This window comes from Telopea speciosissima, chromosome 1, assembly GCF_018873765.1.
Source record: "Telopea speciosissima isolate NSW1024214 ecotype Mountain lineage chromosome 1, Tspe_v1, whole genome shotgun sequence".
Lineage (NCBI taxonomy): Eukaryota > Viridiplantae > Streptophyta > Magnoliopsida > Proteales > Proteaceae > Telopea > Telopea speciosissima.
This window is the reverse complement of record NC_057916.1, coordinates 44,250,169-44,272,585: the sequence shown is the minus strand read 5'-3', so window position 1 is coordinate 44,272,585 and position 22,417 is coordinate 44,250,169. Positions and strand designations below refer to the sequence as shown.

General features: G+C 42.5%; 1 protein-coding gene and 1 long non-coding RNA gene across 2 annotated transcripts in view; one reads left to right on the top strand and one right to left on the bottom strand.

The window, feature by feature from the left end:
- Positions 1-22,417, bottom strand: part of LOC122643259 (putative PAP-specific phosphatase, mitochondrial) — a 50,699-nt gene that overhangs the window by 12,216 nt on the left and 16,066 nt on the right. The gene's annotated exons all lie outside the window — the stretch shown is intronic.
- Positions 16,431-22,111, top strand: LOC122643270. The gene is made up of 3 exons (XR_006330175.1): positions 16,431-16,646; positions 19,528-19,533; positions 22,099-22,111. It is a non-coding gene; the product is annotated as an uncharacterized LOC122643270 (long non-coding RNA).

Below are 22,417 nucleotides of genomic sequence, written 5' to 3'. Positions count from 1 at the left end.
CGGTTAGCATAGATACTATTCCGATAGTATTTCCCATCACAAAAACCAAATCAAGTTCCTTGAACTCCTTTACCAAATGTTTATTCAAATGTATCATCTCTATTGACCAATCTTATGATTTTCTACTAAGAGCATTAGCCACCACATTGGCTTTACCTGGATGGTATAGGATCTCACATTCATAATCCTTTACAAGCTCTAGCCATCTCCTCTGTCTCATGTTCAACTCTTTTTTAGTGAAGAAATATTTGAGACTTTTATGATCTATGAATATTTCTATCTTCTCCCCATATAGGTAATGCCTCCAAATCTTCAAAGCAAAAACCACTGCAGCCAATTCCAGATCATGCGTGGGGTAATTCTTCTTGTATTCTTTCAACTGCCGGGAGGCATATGCAACAACCATCCCATGTTGCATTAGTACACAACCTAGCCCTGTTTTAGAAACATCAATGTATACAACCATTCCCTCAGTACCATAAGGAACAATTAGAACAGGGGTTGTCACTAGCCTTTGCTTTGACTCCTAAAAGCTTTTCTCACAGGCCTCAGTGCACTCATACTTGACACCTTTCTTTGTGAGTTGGGTCATGGGCATTGCTATTTTGGAGAAGTTTTCTATGAATCTTCTGTAGTATCCAGCTAACCCTAGGAAACTTCTTATCTCTGTCACTGTCTTGGGCCTTTCCCAGTTCACTATTACTTCCACCTTGCTTGGATCCACTTCGATCCCTTTTGCTGAAACCACATAGCCCAAAAACCCTACTTGTGGTAGCCAAAATTCACATTTGCTGAATTTGGTATATAATTTCTTTTGCCGCAACCTTTGCATCACAAACCTCAAGTGTTCGGAGTGTTCTTCTTCGTTCTTAGAGTAAACCAAGATGTCATCAATGAATACTATAACAAACTTATCTAATACATCGTGGTTCGTGGAAAACTCTATTCATTAAGTCTATAAAGGTTGTCAGTGCATTTGTAAGGCCAAAGGACATTACTAGGAACTCATATTGCCCATATCGAGTCCGGAAGGCTGTCTTGTTGATGTCACCTTCCCTGACTCGAAGCTAATGATACCTAGATCTAAGATCAATCTTCGAAAAGACTTTGGCACCCTGGAGTTTATCAAATAGATCATCAATTCTTGGTAATGGGTACCTGTTCTTAATTGTCAACTTGTTCAACTCCCGGTAATCTATGCACATTTGCATGCTTCCATCCTTCTTCTTAACAAACAATACCGGTGCACCCCAAGGTGAAACACTTGGCCTTATAAACCCCTTCTTCAATAGATCCTGTAACTGAATTTGCAACTCTTTCAACTCACTTGGTGCCATTCTATAAGGTGCTTTAGACACCGGTACCGTTCCAGGAAGCAAATCAATTACACATTCAGTTTCCCTAGGTGGAGGTGGACTTGTCAAGTCATCAGGGAAAACATTAGGATATTCATTAACCACTGGAATTTCTGACATTGGCCTAACCTTTGCCTTAGCATCCATTACCGAGACAAGGTATCCCTGGCAACCCTTATCAAGCAACTTCTTCATCTGAAGTGCCGATATAATTGTTCTCCTTGGCTTCTTCTTTTTGTCACCCACAAAGATAAACCCTTCCTCACCTCTAGGCTTGAATAAAACCTTCCTCTCTGCACAAAGTACATTTGCCTTGTATGCCGCCAACCAATCCAAACCCAATATGACAAGGCTATAAAACTATAAGGCTGTTGATGGTGTTGGTAAGAGTGATGAGGGGTGACGCTTTTAAGAGAAGAAGAAAGAAGATGGATTTTAAGGATAAAACAAAAGATAAATTTGGCAAACTAGAGTCCCACTAGTTGTCCACCGTAGGAGTCCCACCTAGGAACACCAAAAGAGATCCACTTTTGGCCACATGAGTCACAAGCAAGAGTTCTCAGAGAGAGCAATTTGTTTTCAATTCATGGTTGCCTTTTGAGAGTAGCCAGGACTTGTAATATATAGAGATAGAAATCTTGAGTACAACACAATAGCAATAAAGAGACTTAGAATTCTAAAACCCCTTGTAATTCCCAATACATAGATAACAAGTCCTAAATATGGAAAAGACCTAGAAAGCTGCTCCCAAGCATAGTTCTAAAACTCGCGAGATCTCGATTTTCTAGGAGGTTGAGACAAGTCGTAAAACAAATTTTAAAAATGCAATTTCTCGGTCGAGATCTCGGGTAACTCGAGTCGGGTCGAACCAGATCTCGACCCATGTTATCCTTTAAAATTGTCATAACTCGTCATAACTCGACAGAACTCGAGATTTCTCGATCGAGTTCTGTCCAGAAGCTCTTTTCTTCCCCTTTGAAGGTTGTGAGCTCATTTTACCTCCGGATTTCAACGTACAACCTGCCAGAGAGTTGATTCAGCTACACAATTGAAGGATTCAGCTACAAAATTAAAGGATTTCAACGTACAACCTGCCGGAGAGTTGCTTCAGCTACACCCATACATGCCTCAATATGACAATAGTAGTAGATCTCACGCCTCATGGCAACTGCTATACCCTAGGATAGGGGACTTAGCATATGTTGATGACAACTCTTATATGATTGTTGTGGAAAACTATGTCCAACAGTACAATAACACTATGTCATGGGAAGACTATGTGGCACTAGTGGGGTCTGAATGCGTGATTCAAGGGATTTTTATGTGATGATAGTTGTAACATTGTTAAACAGTTTGATGTATCACTTTAACATTTCTAATTCTTATTTAAGTTGTTTTACATTAATTGAATGTTTTGCTTGCTTTCTATTACTAAATTATGTGTAGAGTAGGGTATTTTAGTACGTCATTGCCTACCAACCTAGGGTCCGAAGTGAAACTCCTATTTGGACTTTGTTTTTACAAACTCTGATAGTGCCATTGTGTTTAAATGGCCTAAAATAGGCTGAGTACCAAGTTTCAGACCCAAACTAGGTCTAAAACCCACCAAAACCAGGTTTCAAGTTGAAAAAAAAAATGCACCAACTCAACCGAGATCTCGAGATCTCGGTTTTTCCCAGGGTCGAGTTCCGAGTTTTAGTACCATGCTCCCAAGACATAGGAACTACAAATAAGACTTTGAAAACTAATAATGGAAGCCTTTTTTGTTTTCAAACAGTCTTTTCATATTTCCTAGTCTTATTTAATAGTCCTTTCATGTTTCTAGGTAGAAGTGTAATAGCCACTAGAGTATCTCCTAGTAGACCCCCCACTTTCCAAAACGCACGCAAGGCTAGGCCTTGGGCTAGCGGCTGCACTTCTTCTTAGCCCCTTTTTTTCTTTTCTTTCTTTTCTTGGTGTGGCGGTAACAGCCGGATGCCCCTGCATCAATGCGGCTTTGGGTCCTAAGTAGAAAACATGGCATTTTGCTAAGTAAAGGAAACAGTTTTTTTAAGGCCTCAAAGCTCCATTCTATAACATTCCTTACACTTGCATGGATGTGGATGTGGTTGGATAGTTCTTTAGCAGTCCTAGCTCGTCTTCCTTTGCCTCTGTAATCTTGGAGATGATAGCATTGCCCCTTATTGATAGATATCCAAAATCCACTACATAATACATGCCTAACATATACTATTTGAAACAAAAAATCAATGACTAATATTTGAGACTTCATACCAATTGAATAAACGTGGATAGTCTTTACTTTGTATTTACTTAGAAGAGGACAAGGAAGTGTAAGGTTGGATCTGCTAGTGCAGCTACAAATACATGACAATCATTCCCAGAGCTCTCCCAACCACTATACACAAAGGTGAATTTCATGTCATGTGAACATGCACACATGACAGTCTATGTTGTTTCTCCTTTTCTTCCTCTGTAAGGTATTTGTTTGGATCGAGGTACTAAGGCATTTATATGAGTGTCATCGATAGCACGATTCAATTCTAATACCATCCATAGGAGACACCTACTCATGGTTCAAGGTCTCGGTTACGGAGCTGCTTTCGGCCAGGCAGAAAACCAAGTTGGGCCGAGATCTCAACGAGTTGGTGCATTTTTTTGTTGAACTCGATGCTTGGTTTCGATGGGTTTTTCACCTAGTTAGGTCATGAAACTTGGTATACAGCCTATTTTGGGCCATTTAAACAAAATGGCACTATTAGATTTTGAAAAATCAAAGTCCAAATAGGAGTTTGACTTCGGACCCTACGTTGGTAGGCTACAACGTACACAGTCTCTAAAAGGCCCTATTCTACAGATAATTTAGTAGTGCATACAATTAATGTAAAACAACCTAAATAAGCATTAGGAATGTAAAAATGTAAAATACATCAATCTTCTTCAAATCACTGCAATCTTGTTGTAGATCAATGTTTCCACGAGTTTCTTGGAGTAATCTAGCGATTTTCCATCAAAAAATGGGAAGAGAGATCAATTTTTGGAAGTCCATAGCTTTTCCAACCGAAATAACCGAGACCTATCGAAATCTCGACTGGTCTCGGTCGAGATAAGGGCCTTGTATAACTGGGTTTGGTCTGGTTTTGGTCGAACCGAGATCTCGACCGAGACACGAAATCTCAGTCTAGTCGATGTCTTTTTTATTTCGCATAAGGTCTCATCTCGGACCTTCAAAAAAACGAGATATTACCGAGATCTCGGCGAGACCTCGTTCCATTCACCTAATTAAAAACATATGACCACCAAAAAACTGTTGTTACTCTATAAGTCTCTGCTGATTCTCCCTTGCCTTAAATTGTCGTTGTAGATGACGAAGGCTACTCCTTTAGACAAATGATCTATTTCGATTAGCTTACGTCTCACTGCATCACCTGCAAGGTGTTTGGCCACACCTCTAGGAAATGCCTGGTAAACCCCTCTGTTTCTCCCACCCCACCCTCAGACCCTTGCTTCTTAATCCCTTCTAAAATGTCTAGCTGCAAAACTCCCTTCCCAAGCCCCTCGCTTCTGCTCCTTGTGCTGGTACTTCCATCGCGTCCCTCTACCCCCTTCCTTCACCATCGTCAATCCTTATACCACCAACCCCTCCCCCTTCGAGGTCCCCACCGTAGCCGAGTGTGCAAGAAAGACTGTTAGTGGGTCTCTGCTTCTACACCTCTCCTTGTGGACATACACCAACTATTCCCATGATCCCATTAGACCAATAGTCCCCAATCCTTCTAGGACATAATCAGTTCCTGGCCTTGTGTACTATGGCAGATAGTACTGCCCCTGAGATGCTGGTAGTTTCTGCCACCATCACTTCCCCCCCCTCTTCCGCCGACTTCCAATTGCTCTGCTGACACAGCGTCCTTTGGCCCTAGGTACACTTCAGTTAACGCTTTTGCCCCATCCTTCGATCCCTCGGTCAATAGCCTTTCGAGTTCCACCAGTAACAACCAGTCCTCTTCCCTGCAAGCCAAAGATGTCTCTCTTACCCTCGATAGTACCACTAACTCTTCTCCCAAGGAGTCGAATCCCTCTGTAGACGATCATTCCCCCCTGTCAGTCGATTTGTCACCATGCTCTGCAAAACTCTATTGCATCTCTAATTGATTTTGTTTCCTCTTCCAACCCTCCCTCTATGCCTAATCTTTCTGCGCAAGTATCTCCCGCTATCGGCTCTCTAAGTGTGCGGTTTAACCCCTTTTCGAGTCTTGATCCTTCCTTCCCCCTCTCTTGCCTCTTCCCAATGCAACCCCTAGCGTGGGCCCTCCATTTGCCCTTATTTCTTATTTCCCATTCCCTCTCCGTCACTTGATCTGTTGATCCCACTGGCCTTAATGGGCAAGCCCCTTCGCTTGACCCGCTCATCTCTCCTACCATCCCTTTTGGCCCATCTAACCTTTCCCCTGACCCATCTCTCTTGGCCCATCCATCTTCTTCTGGGTCATCTTCTTCTGGGTTGATTCCCCCTTCGCCCCAGCCAAAGCCCATCACTCCCCCTCCGATCCCCTCCAGCCTCCTATTGTCCCCATCCCCCCCCCTTCAAGTTTATCGTTGGCACGACTCCAGCACTCCTCCTTGTCCTAAGGAGTAGCCCTACAAAGACTATTTGTTGGCCAGCAATGAGAAGATTTTGCCCTCTATCATGGGATTTCGGATCATTCTACTACTCTTGGGTATCGCGATTCCGTCGTGGTTGGTCCTGATTGTGTCGATGTGGTGTGGCTTTCCCTTGTTAGTGTATTGTGGTTGGATGAGGCTCTTCCCCCATTTCTTTTGAAGGCCCTCGCCTTCCCCTTTGTAATGGCAGGGCCTTGTAATTGGCTTCCGGTTGTATGTTCTCCCCCCCCCCCTTCTTTCCTTTGGTAATGAATTTTTTTATTCATCCAAAAAAAAAAAAAAAAACAAGACAAAAACTAAAACCATCCAAATTGTACCAGTATCATCATCCACATATATCCATCAGTAGAATAAGGAAATCATCAATTAAGCATTCTAAGAAGTATGTTCCTACAGTGTGCGGGGCATGAAACGAATGCCTCTCTCTATTGTGGGTCTGACATGTGCCGTGTAACTGCCTTCTTATATAATTCCTTGTCTATATCGTTGACTATCTCAAGCACTTCTATGGCCCTAGAAATGTCATACTGTAGTTTACAACTTGGGTTGATGTACAAGACATACTAGCATCCCTCTCCAACATTGATCTATAGATGTCTTAAATGGCCCTGCATGCCAGTGAGAAATCAGAGTTTCTACTCCACTTTCTCTTTGTATTAGGTGCCATATCATGCTTGTGGGTGCGAATCAGTGTAGGGGTAGCTTCAGGTTGACTGTCATTCAACGGCTCAACTTTCTCATCATCGCTAGATTCCCACGCAAGACTCATTATTATCCTCCATGCCATTTGACTCATTTGTTGACAAAGCATTATGATGACCCATGCCTCCATCACTGCTTGCATAAGTATCCCCAAATATCATACACAATTCTGGCCACTATGGAAGATCATACATCTTGAACTTTACCAATTAGGGTTTGCCTGACATACATAAATACCCACAATCAATAAATATGATCATATTACTCCTCTTTCTCTTTTAACACAATTATCTAACAAAATATAAGCTTACTTGTATATGCATTGCCCATACAGATTCATCATCAACTGTGCAAGTTCGTGTCAAACATTTCCAACTGAAAGCAATTGTCTCCTACTTTTTAAAACTACTGTAGTCCTGCCTCAGTTTGTTCATCTTGCTCCTCAACTGGTTCATTCTGTAAGAGACCATATTTTCTCTTTGAACTTGGTCACAATGTTCCTCCAATCTGTGTTGATAGTTTTATTGCCCTTCCAAGCCTCATCCTCCACTATCGTAACAAAAATGTCAACATAAGCTTGGCTCCACTTTGCATTTTCATTCAGTCATTGAGAACTAGCCATTTTTAACTATTCCACCAAAACAAAAACAAAAAAATTCATGAACTTTTGGTGATTAGGGACATGCATACCTCAATGCATGTAGGAGTAAAGATATCCAAACAATGTAATGCCAAATAATGAATTCTAGTATCTAATTGACAACATCATAGATCCACACCCTGCAAGTCAACAAGCAATTGCTGCACTAAATTACAGCCCTTAAGGTAAATCCAGATTTTGGATTCAAGTGCCCATCCCATTTAGACAGCAGCTAATCCAGGAACTTTTGATGTACATTACCAAATTACAGCCCTTTGAGCATAGCAAAAAATATAAATAGAACTTGCAAAGCCAAAAAAAAATGAAACTAAATGCCACGAAAATACAGGAAGTTCCATGTAAATTCAGAATAGCAACCTTAATTAAACATCACATACTAGTATGTGTATTAGGAATCATTGTTGAAGAAAGAAATTAAACAAAATATTACATCCAAATCTAATTAACTAGGTTCTAAAGTATACTTCTTTTTTTTGGTGAATAAAAATTCTATTACCAAAACCCTAGGAGGGGGCAGGGGGAGAAAAATGGGGGGGAATATACAAAGGAGGAGAGGAGGGAGAGAGGGGGGGGGGGAAGCAAAAGTCTCAACCTCAAGACAGCCTAAGAAGAGGTGGGAGGCTGCAAGAGAGAAATATCAAGACCCCAAGATACAACAATATGTCTGTTCCTTGGGGAATAAAAAATGGACCTATGAGGGATAAAGCTGAGCTTGGAGGAAACATCAAAAGAGATGGCTTTCCAAATCAAATCAAAAGATCTAGAGTTGGAGGCCCATCTCCTAAGATTCCTTTCCATCCAGATGTGGTAAATAGTGGAGCCAACTACAAGCTTTCCAACAATGTCACAGATAGTGCCTCCAGTGAATGTCATGTCCAACCATAGCCATTCTCTATCAAAGGCCAGGGGCCTCCTGCAACGGGGCCAAATGGTTGTAAGGGATTTTTTCCAGATGGTGGAGGTGAATGGGCAAGAAAAGAAGAGATGGGCTATGTCCTCAGAGCCATTCCAGCAAAAGGCGCAAGAAGGGGAGACAGGGATGTTTCGGTGGAGAAAGAAGGCTTGGGTTGGGAGGCAAAGGCTAAGGGATCTCCAAACTGTGAAGCTATGGTGAGGGATGTGGCCTTTGAACCAGACTAACTTGTGCAAATGGACAGAGGGGCCAGGGTTCCAAACAAAATTCCAAGTTGATCTAGAGCTAAAGAGGCCGTTGGAGGAGGGAAGCCAAATAACCTTATCCGCGTGAGTTGGGGGAGAGGGGTGAAGTGGGGAGGGACGGCCAGATCTGGGATAGAATATAGGGATAGAGCGAGGGGAGGGACCAAGAGCCCTGAGAAATGATGGAGGAGAGGGGGGCAGATTTGGGAATGCCAAAAGAATAAATTGACCTGAGCCCAAAGACATTATAAAGGGCCTCTAGAGGGTGCCAGGGATCAAGCCAAAGGGAGATGGAAGATCCATCAATAATAGTGGAGGAGGTGGCTCTGAGGGCAAGGGGCGAAGGAGGAGAATCTTGCGCCAGACCCAAGAGGAGTCACAGGAGATGGGAACAGTCCAGATGGAATCAATTTTTAGAAAATGGGAGTAAACCCAGTTGACGTAGATGGAGTCATGTCTAAAGGGGGTTTAGTTGGAAGTGAAGGACAGCAAGAGAACAAGGGAAAGATGATGGTAGGAGATTGAAGAAGAAAGAAGAAGAAGGAGAGAAGAAGAGAAGATAGTGCAATGTTGTGTGTTAGAGAGATTCTCTCCACCACACCTCTATTAATTCACTAATAAGATAGAAGAAATTACATACACCTCCCTAGGGAGGTAAAAGGTAAAAAATAGAAAAATACAATATAAGGCAACTAGTAAACTAACTAGTTCCTAAAGTACCTTTACAACATATAAACTCTAACACTCCCCCCTCAAGCTGGAGAATAAATATCATGCATTCCCAGCTTGCATAACAAGGCACCAAACTGAAGAGAAGAAAGCCCTTTGGTAAAGATGTCCGACAATTGGTCACCAGTCTTCACAAAAGGGGTGCAAATGCAGCCAGAGTCTATTTTCTCCTTGATGAAATGCCAGTCCACCTCGATGTTCTATGTTATGTCGTGTTGTACCAGATTGTGAGCAATGCTTATAGCTGCCTTGTTATCACAATAGAGCCGCATACGGTCATTAGTAGCAAACCCCAACTCTTGAACCAATCGCTTCAGCCAAATACGTTCACAAACTCCATGTGCCATTAACCTAAATTCGACCTCTACACTAGATCTAGCTAAAACAGGTTGTTTCTTGCTCCTCCATGTGACCAAATTACCACCTACCAATGTGCAATAACGAGAAGTAGATCTTCCGTCTAAGATGGATCCAGCCCAATCAGCATCTGTAAAGCCCTCTATCCTCAGGTGCTCATGCCTGGCATACAATAGTCCTTTCCTTGGGGAGGACTTCAAGTACCTAAGGATGTGGTATACAGCATCCAAGTAGCCACTCTTGGGAGCATGCATAAATTGACTCACAACTCCCACTGCATAAGAAATATCTGGGCGAGTAATAGACAGGTAGATGAGTTTCCCCACTAGTCTCTGGTACTTCCGGCATCAACAAGCGGAGGACCACAATCTTCTCCTAATTTATGATTCTGCTCAATAGGAGAACTTGCTGGTTTGCAGCCCAACATCTCTGTCTCTTTCAACAAATCAAGAACAAACTTCCTTTGACATATGTTGATGCCTTTCTTAGACCTTGACACTTCAATTCCCAAAAAAATACTTCAGGGGACCTAAATCTTTAATTTCAATGTTGAGCCAAGTAGGACTTCAGCCTAGCTATCTCACTACTGTCATTTCCAGTCACAATAATGTCATCAACATAGACAATAAGGGCTGTGATGGTACCATTACCACTCCGGGTAAATAAGGTATGGTCAGCTTGACTCTGGGAGTACCCATTCTTCAGAATAACCTGGCTAAACTTCTCAAACCATGCTTTTGGAGACTGTTTGAGACCATATAAAGCCTTCTTGAGGAGACACACCTTGCCTTCAGCTAAAGGAGACTTGAAGCCAGGAGGGAGCTGCATGTATACCTTCCTCCTCTAAGTCACCGTGGAGGAAAGCATTCTTCACATCCAACTGGAACAGAGGCCAATCTCTATTGGCTGCCAACGACAAGAGAACCCGAATAGAATTATGCTTAGCTACAGAAGCAAATGTCTCCTGATAGTCAATCCCATACACTTGACTATACCCTTTGGCCACCAACCTTGCCTTGTACCTCTCAACTGCACCATCAGACCTATACTTGATTGTGTAGACCTACCTACATCCGACTGGAACTCTCCCCTGGGAAGATCTACCAATTTCCAAGTACAATTCTTCTCAAGGGCCATCATTTCCTCGGACATGGCTTGCTTCCACTTTGAGTCAAACATAGCTTCAGTGAGATTCTTTGGGATGGAAACAGAAGAGAGAGCAACAGTGAAAGCGAGCTCTGTAGGAGAAAGAGCATCATAGAAACAAACTGGGAAATAGGATTAGTGTAAGCTCTCTTTCCCTTTCTAATAGTAATTGGAAGATCTAAATCAGAAGGAAGAGAAGGAATGTTACCTGACTGGGGAGGATGTATCTTAGGATGTGGATCTCTAGAGGAGATTTAGATTGTAGGCATGCGGTTGATGAGAAAGGAGGCAGTAAGAAAAGCATCAGACCAATTAGTCTTAGGAACATGCATGCCAAAGAGAAGACTCTGAGTAACCTCCAATAAATGGCGATTTTTCCTCTTAGCTACCCCATTTTGTTGGGGTGTATCAACACACGCTAGCTGATGGAGAATGCCATGGTCAGTAAAAAAGGTTTGGAGGCCACCAAAAATGTACTCCCCCCCTTTATCAGAACGAACAATTTTGATTCGAGTGTCAAATTGAGTAAGAATCATATGATAAAAAATTGCAAATACATCACAGACATCACTCTTATGTTTCAGCAGAACAGTCCAAGTAGAGCGGGAATAGTCATCAACAAAGGAAATAAAGTAGCGATAACCAAGTAAAGAAGTAGTAGGAGATGGCCCCCAAACATCAGTATGTACGATATGAAAAGGAACAGTGGATCTATTGCCATTATAAGGATAAGAAGAACAACAATGTTTAGCAAAGAGGCATGGTTCACACTGAAACACATGGGAAGAAGGAATGGAAGAAAACAAATGCGATAATTTTTGTCTCATAACACTTAAAGAAGGGTGACCCAAGCGTTGGTGCCACAACATCACAGATTCAACAGTACTATTGTCATTACGCCCACATATATAGGCCTGAGCAGTAGGTAGAGGGGATGGTCCTGGATCAAGAAGGTAGAGTCCCTTTTCCTCACGTCCATGGCCAATAATCCTCTTTGTCACCAAATCCTGAAAAACACAATGAGATGGAAAAAAGGTGACAACAATTTAAGGATTTGGTTAGATGACTCACAGATAAGAGATTAGTGTGAACTGAGGAACATGAAGAATAGAATCAAGGGAGAGAAAAGAAGTAACACGGACACTACCCTTACCAGAAATAGAGGATAGGGAACCATCAGCGACCCTAACCTTTTCCTTACCAGAACAGATGGAGTAGGAGTCGTAACACTAAGATATGCCAGTCATATGATCAGTAGCTCTAGAGTCAATGATCCAAGTAGGAGCAGTAGAAGGAGCAGATGTAGAAGCTTGTAGAGTGGAAGCTAAAGGACCAAACACTGCAGGTCCAGATGAATATCCCATAGTTTCAACCTCATGCATCGTGGTGTGTGCTCTGGCTCCCCCTCCTGCTATCAGACATATCGGAGGGATATCCATAAAGGATCCACCATCTCTCTTGAGTGTGGCCAAATTTCCCACAGTAGTCACAGAGGAATCTTTTCCTGGCATTCACATGGGTTGGAACTTGGCCTCTTCCTCCAACAACTGACATAATGTAGGAATATACAAAAAATAGGGATAATATCCAATCCAAATGGGGAGTACACACTCTACCCAAACAGGTCCAAACAAACAAACTTCCAAACACTAGAATTTCAGTCCAGCTATCAAACAAGACAAATATCTCAAAGAGAAGCAACTCCACCAAAAACTTCAAGGCATAGCTTCAGCACACAGCTACTAGGGAAGCTCAAACAACACTGCTCATCAACACCAAGTAGTCAAAACACATCACAGATCAATAAGACAGGTAAAAGGAGATAGACCAAGGACTAACGAAAAATCCTTTCTTGGCTGGTTGTGATCAATTTGACCTCTAAGGGTCCATTTTAAAGGAAATGGAGAGTCATTGCTCAATCCAAAAAAAAAATATCAATCACAGGTAACCACAGTCCAGCATGCAAATCAGGTAATACTTCCACAAAAAAGCTCCAAAGATATGTCTCAAGGCACAATGATCTCATCCAGCAACATGAAGAGCCCAAACAACATAAATCAGCCAAACCAAATAGCAAGAAGCAGCACGGGCCATCGATACAAGTAGCACAGATGAAAAACAGAGCCTGGTGGTACCTTAAAATCCAAGAAGAAGATGAGTTTTGAAGTAACAACTCTTAAGGATATGAACCGAGACCATGGGGGGGTCCAAGTAGACCCTAGGGCGATTCAAATGAGCTATACCTCAGCTCCAATGACAACCGGATGAAGGAGATAAAGGGAGATTACCAAGAAGCTGGCAGTAATGTGCTGTTCAGCTAGATTGAGCTCCATCTATCGGGTATTTTGGGAGTTACTGCTACTTCCTTTCAGCAATCGATTTCAGGTTACAAGGCTGCCCAACAGGTGTTTGATGAATTGCCTAGTATAGTTCCCCTTCTCCGATTGGTGTGAAACTTTGAAGACTTCTTCCATCATCATTGACGAAGTATTCAATCACTTTTTCAGCCATATTGATTGGGGATTTCTTGTGTTATTGCAGTTACCATTTTCTGCTATCAAGTTCTTGTGTTGCTGCCTTTTCTTGGAGCATATCTTTGGGTCATCATGACTGGTTCTGGTTCAGTGGTTCTGACCTTACCTCTGCTACCTCTGGGACTGATGGACAACCTCGGAGTGATTATCTTCCTTATGCAGCTGCACTTAAGCTTGACATTACCAACTACATGATGTGGTCCAGATCAATGTACTTGACTATTGCAGGTCGAGACCTCACAAGACACATCACTGGCACCACTGTTAAGCCAACTGAGGAAGGTCCTGCCAAGAAAAGATGGACTGCAAATGACTCTATAGTGATGTCCTTCTTACTCAACTCTATGCAATCTGATATCTCAAGTGGGTACTTGTTGCTTGATACTGCTGCCCAGATCTGGGCTGGTGCTAAGGAGATATATGGTCAGGTTGGGAATGATGCCCAGGTGTATGAACTCCATAAGAAGGTTCATGACACCTCTCAGAAGGAGTTATCTGTCTCCCAGTACTGGGCAGCCCTCCGAAGCCTATGGCAGAAACTTGATCATTACTCCGACTACCAGCCTACTATTGCTGCGGACATTGCTACATATCGCAAGCATGTGGACAAGATTCGAGTGTATGATTTTCTTGCTGGTTTGAATGTTGAGTATGATCAGATTCGGGTTAAGATCTTGAGCAGAGTTCCTTTTCCATCTTTGGAGCAATCCTATGCATTGGTCCTTATCGAGGAGAGTCGTCGATCGCACACTCCTACTATTGATCGATCAGCCCTCCAAGTTGGGGCCAGCCCTACTCCTGTTACTGAGGGTTCTGCTCTCTTGGGTGCTTCTTCAAAAGAGGCTGTTCGATGTGAGCATTGCAACAAGCCATTCCATACAAAGGCTACTTGTTGGAAGCTTCATGGGAAGCCTGCTGACTTCGAAGCCAAATGTGCAGCCAAGAGTAAGTCCCAGACCAAAGCTCATCACACGGAGACTGTTGCCACTTCACCCTCTACCGAATTGGGTCTTTCTCCGGAGGAGCTACAAGCCTTCCGTCGTATGCTGAGGGCCTCATCTGCTTCCGCTGCATCTTCTACTGCCTCTGCACCAGCCTCTTCAGGTTCCCATTTTGCCCAGTCAGGTATTCCTTTCGGCAGTCATTGTGCATCGGTTGTTTCCAATCCATGGGCCATAGACTCCGGTGCCACTGATCACATGACAGGTTCTTCCAATTTATTTCATAAGTATTTTCCTTCCTCTGGTAAAGACAAAGTTCGAGTAGCAGATGGCACCCTCTCCTCTGTATCTGGGAAGGGTTCCATCAGCTGCTCTCCCTCTGTTACCTTGTCTTCAGTCCTACATATTCCCAACTTTACTACTAATCTCCTTTCTATTAGTAGTTTGACTCGAGATTTGAACTGTAAAGTAACCTTTTCTTCCTATCAATGTTGTGGACACTAGGATTCCAACACAGGGGGAGCCTACTTCTCAAGTTAAAAAGAAGTTGATAGAAAATTCCAACCTCCAAACCTTTTATCGGAAGAAGTCGAAGAAGAACAAGCAAGTTGAGATCACTACCACAACAACACCTGAACTTGTCCAATTGGAGCCCCCTGAGCCAGAACCGAGCTCCACTGGTAATCCTTCTTCTCCTCAACCTTTTCTTGATCTTGATTTACCTATTGCTCATCATAAAGGCACTAGGTCTTGCACTCAACACCCCATATCCCATGTTGTTTCCTATGATGCATTATATGCTTCCTATCGTACATTTGTATCTTCTCTTCCCTCTGTTGGTATTCCACACAATTGGCAAGAGGCTCTTACTGATTCGAAGTAAAAAGCAGCCATGGTAGAAGAAATGAATGCCTTAAAGAAAAACAACACATGGGACATTGTAGCCCTTCCTCCAGGAAAGAAACCAGTTGGGTGCAAGTGGGTGGTTGTGGTCAAGCAGAAAGTTGATGGCAGTGTGGACAGATACAAGGCAAGACTTGTGGCCAAAGGGTTCACTCAAACCTATCGGACGCGAGTTTGAGATCAAGGATCTAGGAAAACTCAGGTATTTTCTTGGGATTGAAGTTGGCAGATCATCAAAAGGCATCTAATCTTTCCCAGAGGAAATACATCCTAGACCTTTTATCGGAGACAGGGATGTTGGGTTGTCATCCAAGTAATACTCCTCTTGAAGCTAACACTAGATTGAAGGAAGGTGATGGAGAACCAGTTGAAAAAGGTCGTTATCAGAGGTTGGTAGGAAAACTGATTTACTTATCTCACACACGACCCGATATTGCCTTTGTTGTGAGACTGGTAAGCCAGTTCATGCATGATCCCTATTCCACACACATGGAGATTGTTCTTCGCATTCTTCGTTACTTGAAGGCAGCTCCAGGAAAGGGAATTCTCTTATCTCCACATGATCACTTGAGGGTTGAAGCCAATACAGATGCTGATTAGGGTGGCTCTTCAGACCGTAAGTCTGTTACAAGGTATTGCACCTTTGTTGGAGGCAACCTAGTTACATGGTGAAGTAAGAAGCAAAATGTGGTGGCTAGATCAAGTGCCGAAGCTGAATTTCGTGCAATGGCCCAAGGCATTGTGAATTGTTATGGCTTCGAGGTTTACTTCAAGACATTGGTGTTCCTACTCCTCTTCCTATGATGCTATATTGTGACAACAAGGCTGCAATTAGCATAGCCCACAATCCAGTTCAGCATGACCGTACTAAACATGTGGAGATTGAGAGACATTTCATTAAGGAAAAGCTTGAGAGTAGTCTTGTTTGTGTTCCCTTTGTGAAGTCTGGAGATTAACTCACTGATGTGTTCACTAAGGGGCTGAGTGGAAAGTTATTTCATCCTTTTGTATCTAAGTTGGGCATGATTGATATCTATGCTCCAACTTGAGGGGGAATGTTGAATTATATGGTGTATACCGTGCGGGTATACATGGGAATTTACTGTGTATTTTCCCCTTTGTTATTTTTCCTCTTTTCCCTATCTAATAGCTCTAAATATTAGAGTTAGTTAGAGTCGGGGTAGCAGTGTAATTTTCCTTTTCTATGCTGCTTTATAAATAGAAGCTTGGCTGATCTAATTGATCAACTAAGCATTTCAGTCCCAAACTTCTCTCAAACTCTTATTTAAAGAACTCTGTAATTACCTTAAATTGACGGGGGAAGAGGTTAAGAAGAGGTGGTGAATGGTGGAGGAGGAAGAGAAGATGTCCATGGTGCAAGGTTTTGTCTCTGAGTGGGGTGTTGCTTTCCATCCCTTGTTGTCAAGGTCTGTTAAGGAAATGGTGGAAGAGCACTTAGCCGAAGAAGAGAACCCCACCCCCATTTCTGACCATCCTTGTAGTAACACTTGTTGCTCATGTCTGAATCTAATAATTTTTCCTTCCTCTTTCTTATAGATTTGTTTAAGTTTTTTTCCTTCAGAAGATCATAGATTTTCCTTTGAGTAAACTTCTGTATTTCCTTCATTAGTGAAACGTTATTACTTCCGATTTCTCTGAAATTGCAAGAGGCAAAAGGTAAAAGTGATTTCTGAAACACATACGATACTTGTCGTTTTGGTTACTATTGTTGATTACTCCCTCTTTTTTCTGTAATGGATCATCTTTTTTGTCAAGTGCCACATCCTGCACTCAAAATAAACCGAGGAATCCCGGTAGAGATGATGATCAGAAAGTAAGGAAAGAGCAAAATGAAGGGCAAAATTGTAAGAAAGCTTACAAGTTGGAGGAGGGGCAAGGCTATTTTGGTCTTTGACATTGTAAAACAAACACCGTCAGTCCCAGGGGATCTGTAAGTAAGGTTTTAAAAACAAGGGGGTGTACAAGTAAACGGGACAAACCTCAGGGGGTGTACAAGAAGTTTACTCATGAATGGTTAAAGCATAATATAGTTACAAGTTGACCGCAAGCTGCCTAGTTAGTAGACATTATTAAAACAGAAAACATAGCACCTGCTTCTACTGTCTATCTATTGAGAGACTTGAAAGAGCAGGACTACCATACTGACCCTTGAAAAACAACGAAAAGAGCTAGAGTTCAAAAGTTGATTCCAATATTATTGTTAGGAGACTCTAGAGATTAAGAGGCAAAACCCAGAATAAGAATTTCAAAGTAACCATCAAAAGATGGTTTTTATGCCCACAACAACAAAATGCAAATGGATTTCTAGCATTCATATTAAAGACCATACCCTTTCAGGGGAAAAACAAAGATTTCAGCATTCACTTCTTGCCAAAGGCGTGAATGAGATGAGAGATAACTGATGATATCCTAATGGAGTCCAAAAGATTGAGAGAGAAACTACGGAGTTGTCGAATCCCATTAAAACACTGGATAGAAATTGAATTCTAGGTTGCATATGCAGTAGCCACACTCACAGGCATGATCAGTGACACAATAAAACCATAAAAGTAATTGATAATGTCAAATCGATGCTTTAGCATTCCATTGGGCATCTTTCAAGAGAGAGAGGGAGATTTGAGAAGATTTTAGGGCAACGGAATATGCAAATAGAAAAAAGGTACCTGAAATTTGAGAAGATTTTAGGGCACAAAATTTTCCCAAAATTTGTTTCTTCCCTACAACTGCAGCAGAGAAAAGAGAACCGAGGAAACATGAGGAAACATAGAAACTGTTACTGGATCAAGCGAGAAAAGAAACAAGGAGAGAAAGAACCAAAGGGGAAAGAGAAGATTGTTATACCTAGGTTCTCCAGGAAAGAATAGCAGCGGCCAGAGACCTATCTCCAAGTACGAGATCTTCAGCAAGCGGTCGTTCCTTCTGCGATCGAGTGCATGAGGGATGAAGAGGAAGGTTCGGTTTCAGAAGAGCAGTATGAAAAAGCTCAAACGGCAGTCATTCCTTCTGCGATCGAGTGAGTGACAGATGAAGGAGCTCAAACGGAAGTCATTCCTTCGGGGAGTTTGAAGAGGAGGTTCTGGTTTTCAGAAGAGGAGTTTGAAGAGCTCAAACGGAGTTCTTGAGAGGGTTGTGGAGGGCCAGTTAGGAGAAGAGGGAACTGGGGAGATTCAGAATTGCAGGGGGGAAGAGAGAAGATGGAACACAGACGCACAATCACTTAATCAACAAGTTCAACTCCATTAGTCAATTATCAAAATCTGAACTCTTCTATCGTATTAAATCAATTTAAAAGAAGCTCCCTAACATAGAAATAGAAACTAACTAAAATGGAAACAACTCAAAGAAGAAACTACCAAAATAAACCACATCTAAGAAAAAGGAAACTACCTAAGAAGCTCCTATGTAATCTACCCATGTCAAATAAAATAAACTAAAATAAATATTGCATCCTAAGTATCAGCCCTTGCCAGACCAGAAAACCGGTTTAGGACCAGTCCTTGGTTTGGGCCTCCAAAGTGGGTCAAGTCAGTCCAGCCAGGCTAATGCAACAGCTCTCCTCTGAAAAGAACACGACTCCGTTGAGTTTGGATGAGGTCCAAGAATGCAGTCCGAGTCAACTTGTCGTAAGAGGAATGTACCAGCTGTCTACTTGAGTTTGATAGATGGAAGGTCTTTCGCTGGGAGGAATTTCATCTCAAGTCCACCATGCTGAAAGGAATATGTATTCTCATATTCATTCTAGGTGGAATCGGCAAGATTGAACTGGGACCCGCCCAGCCACCGCCAGGGGGACAACCAGACCAACCAAACTAGTAGGCAGTGCTTGGCTTTCTTGCTATACAACCATGGGTGCCCCAAAAGGATGTGGCAGACTTTTAGAGGGAGGACGTTACACTACACCAGATCAATCAGTCCACCAATGGAAAATGTGAGCAAACACTTTTCATTAACCTTAAGATTTGTGTTGTTCACGCCTGCAACCTTATAGGGATTCGGATGAGGTTCCATCTTCAAACCCAACTTGCGAACAGCATCTTCAGCAACAACATTGGTGCAACTGCCTGGGTGAATCACCATATCACACAGGTTGTCATTGCATCGCACCCTGGTCTGAAAAATACGGTTACGACGCCAATCTTTTTGTTCCTCATTGAAAACCTTCTGCGTAGCCAAGAGGGGGCGAATAACATAACAATACTGTCACTCACCATCACTATTATCATCATCGATCTCACTAGGCTCACGCTCATGCTCAGCCACCAGATTGACTGTCCTTGTTGTCCGTTACTCCATCATTTCAAATGGTATGAAGTTGTCCTTGTCAATGTAAGCTACTAAACGGTTAGGGCACTAAGCAGTCATATGTCCGTACCCCTTGCACGTTAAGCACTGAATAGCTGCTTTCAGCATCACCGAATTTCTGTTATACCCACGTCAAGGTGGAGAATAAGGTCTATTTGAACCTCACCGAGGTGGGGAGTAAGGACGAACCAGTCGTGTAGGTGCCATAGAAGAACCAGTAGCCTGTGGTTTGCTAACTGAAACTGACTTCTTCTAAGAAGAACACTACTATGGGCGAAAGCCATCACCTCTAGAATATGTGTCGTTAACAGCCCTCCGATTATAAGGTTTCCTCAAATTTTCCTCAACCTGATATCCCACCTGAACTGCTTCCTCCATAGTAGGCAGCCTACTGGTGGCAAGTGTGGCACTGATCTGTGGATGCAAGCCGTTGCGAAATTGTGCCACTAAGACATACTTGTCCCACTCAAACTCAAAACGAGTGGCTAAGTAATAGAACTTGGCCACGTACTCTTCAACTGACATACTATCAAGCCTCAACTACACAAATGTGAGGTGTACACACTGCTTGTAATCAGCTGGTTGGAATCTCCAGTCCATCGCATTTTGTATCTCAGCCCATGTAGTAACTTGCCCAACACCTCGAGTCTGGTTCTGTTGCTGGTGTTTGATCCACCAGACCTGAACCATGCCTTTCAACATACCCTCTGCAAATATTAATTTCCCGGCTTCTGTCAAGTTGTACCATCTGAAGAAAATTTTCAAATTATGAGCCTAGTCAAGATATTGCTCCGGGTTGTGGTCCCATAAAAATCAATGACCTCCAACCTTGTTGCTTTGTCCACTCCATCTTCATATCGCCCAACCTCATATGGCGGTGGTGGCGTGTAATGTGGTGGTGGGGTGATGCGTAATGAGTCTTGGGCGACAAAGTTAGAGGAATCTCCAGATAGCATGGGACTCTTTCCTTTCTCAGAAGCCACCAATTGGTCAATCGAAGCTTGCATAGATTCCATCATTGTCTGAATGGAATTGACAGCTGTAATGAGAGTATCGACACATCCAGTGAGGGTGTCAAATTTAGCATCAGGTTCACCTTTGTATGAGTTAAGCTGTTGGATAATCTCGCTATTGGCGACAATGGGGAAGGTAAGTAGGATAACACTCAAAGGGTAATGGCAAAACAGTAAATAATGAGAAGCGTATGACACTAATGGCAGAACTGTAATTAAACTGAACTCTATAAAGGATGGCAGTATCGTAATATTGGAGTTCAAGTAGAAACAGAAAAGAGAGTATATAGTATTACGTATGGAAAAGGGCAAAATTGAAAACAAGTGAGAAAATAGGACAGAAGGGGCTAAAGCAAAATGGGAGGGGCAGTTTAGGAACAAGAAAGAAAAATTAAAGTAAAGGAACAAAGAAGGGAGATCATGGGGGTTACCATCTCCTATTTGCAGTCTGATTCTCTCAACCAGAGAAAGTGAAAGAATGGCGGAGATATGGCCTGCAAGGATGGAGGGGAACTCACGATTTCGAAGGATGCTATGGTCGCGACTTGTGACAGAGGAGGCTGTGGCAACTTCAAAGGAGGTCGTTAAGGGCTTCGATGGAGTCTCCTATTTCGACAAAGGACCCAACCAGCGAGGGACCACAAGGGTAGGGCACTGCAACTGGCATTAGAGGAGGGATGGTGGACTGGGACTTCAACTGCGACGGTTGATGGAGGACGCTGATGTGGGGAGTTGACAGCGGCAAGGGGTCCTGAACCAAGTACGGTGTCTTTTTGTTTTTTCTTTTTTTTTTTCTTATTCAAATCTCTGCTTCTCTTCTTCTGACTCTCGCTCTATCTTCTCTGCTCTCCCTTTTTTTCACTGTGTCAAATCCTAGAAGGGGTCGATTGAATATTCAGAGGGAAAGGGGGCAGTGGGGGCTGTCAATGGAAATCAACAGTGGGGTTTGTTGTGGGTTGGGGTAGCTATGATATCACGGGATGATATCGCTAATTTTTTTTTCCTTTTGAAATTGAGGGAGGAGAGGGTTGCGGTGGAAGGGAAAGGGAAGGTTAAAGTGGGAGTCGACAGGAGGGTATGGGTTGAATTTCAATGGGGTTTCAATTGGTGGGAGATTTTTTTTTTCACTGATGCTGGTCGCAGAACAGTAATGGAAGAGACGGATGGAGAAGAAGAAACTGGACTGAAAAGGAGAGAGATCACAAGGAAGAAGTTGAGGGACCCTTCGGCTCTAATACCAATTTTGTGGAGGGCCAGTTAGGAGAAGAGGGAACTGGGGAGATTCAGAATTGTAAAAGGGAAGAGAGAAGATGGAACACAGATGCACAATCACTTAACCAACAAGTTTAACTTCATTATTCAATTCTCAAAATCTGAACTCTCATTACCGTATTACATCAATTTAAAGCAAACTCTCTTGCATAGAAATAGGAACTAGCTAAAATGGAAACAACTCAAAGAAGAAACTACCAAAATAAACCATATCTAAGAAATAGGAAACGACCTAAGAAGCTCCTACGTAATCTACCATTTCAAATAAAACAAACTAAAATAAATATTGCATCCTATGTAAACTACCAGCCCTTGCCAGACCAGAAACCGGTTTAGGACCAGTCCTTGGTTTGGGCCTCGAAAGTGGGTCATGTAAGCCAGGCTAAGACAACTGCATCAGAGGATCGAGAGTTCAGTAGTGACAGAAGACTAGTGAGTTTCGTGAATTCCTGAAGTCCGTCATCCGTCATGCACACTTTTTTGTTTTGGCCAAAGTGTTATTGTTTTTTTTTTTTTTTTGGTACAAGTTTTTTTTGTTTCTCAAAAGGGCCTCAAATCTGTTTTTTTTTCACCCAGTTCGTTCCAAAAAAAATGAAAAAACAGACCGGATGACAAATACAAGATCTGTTCTGTCTCAGTTCCAAAAAACTACAAAAACACC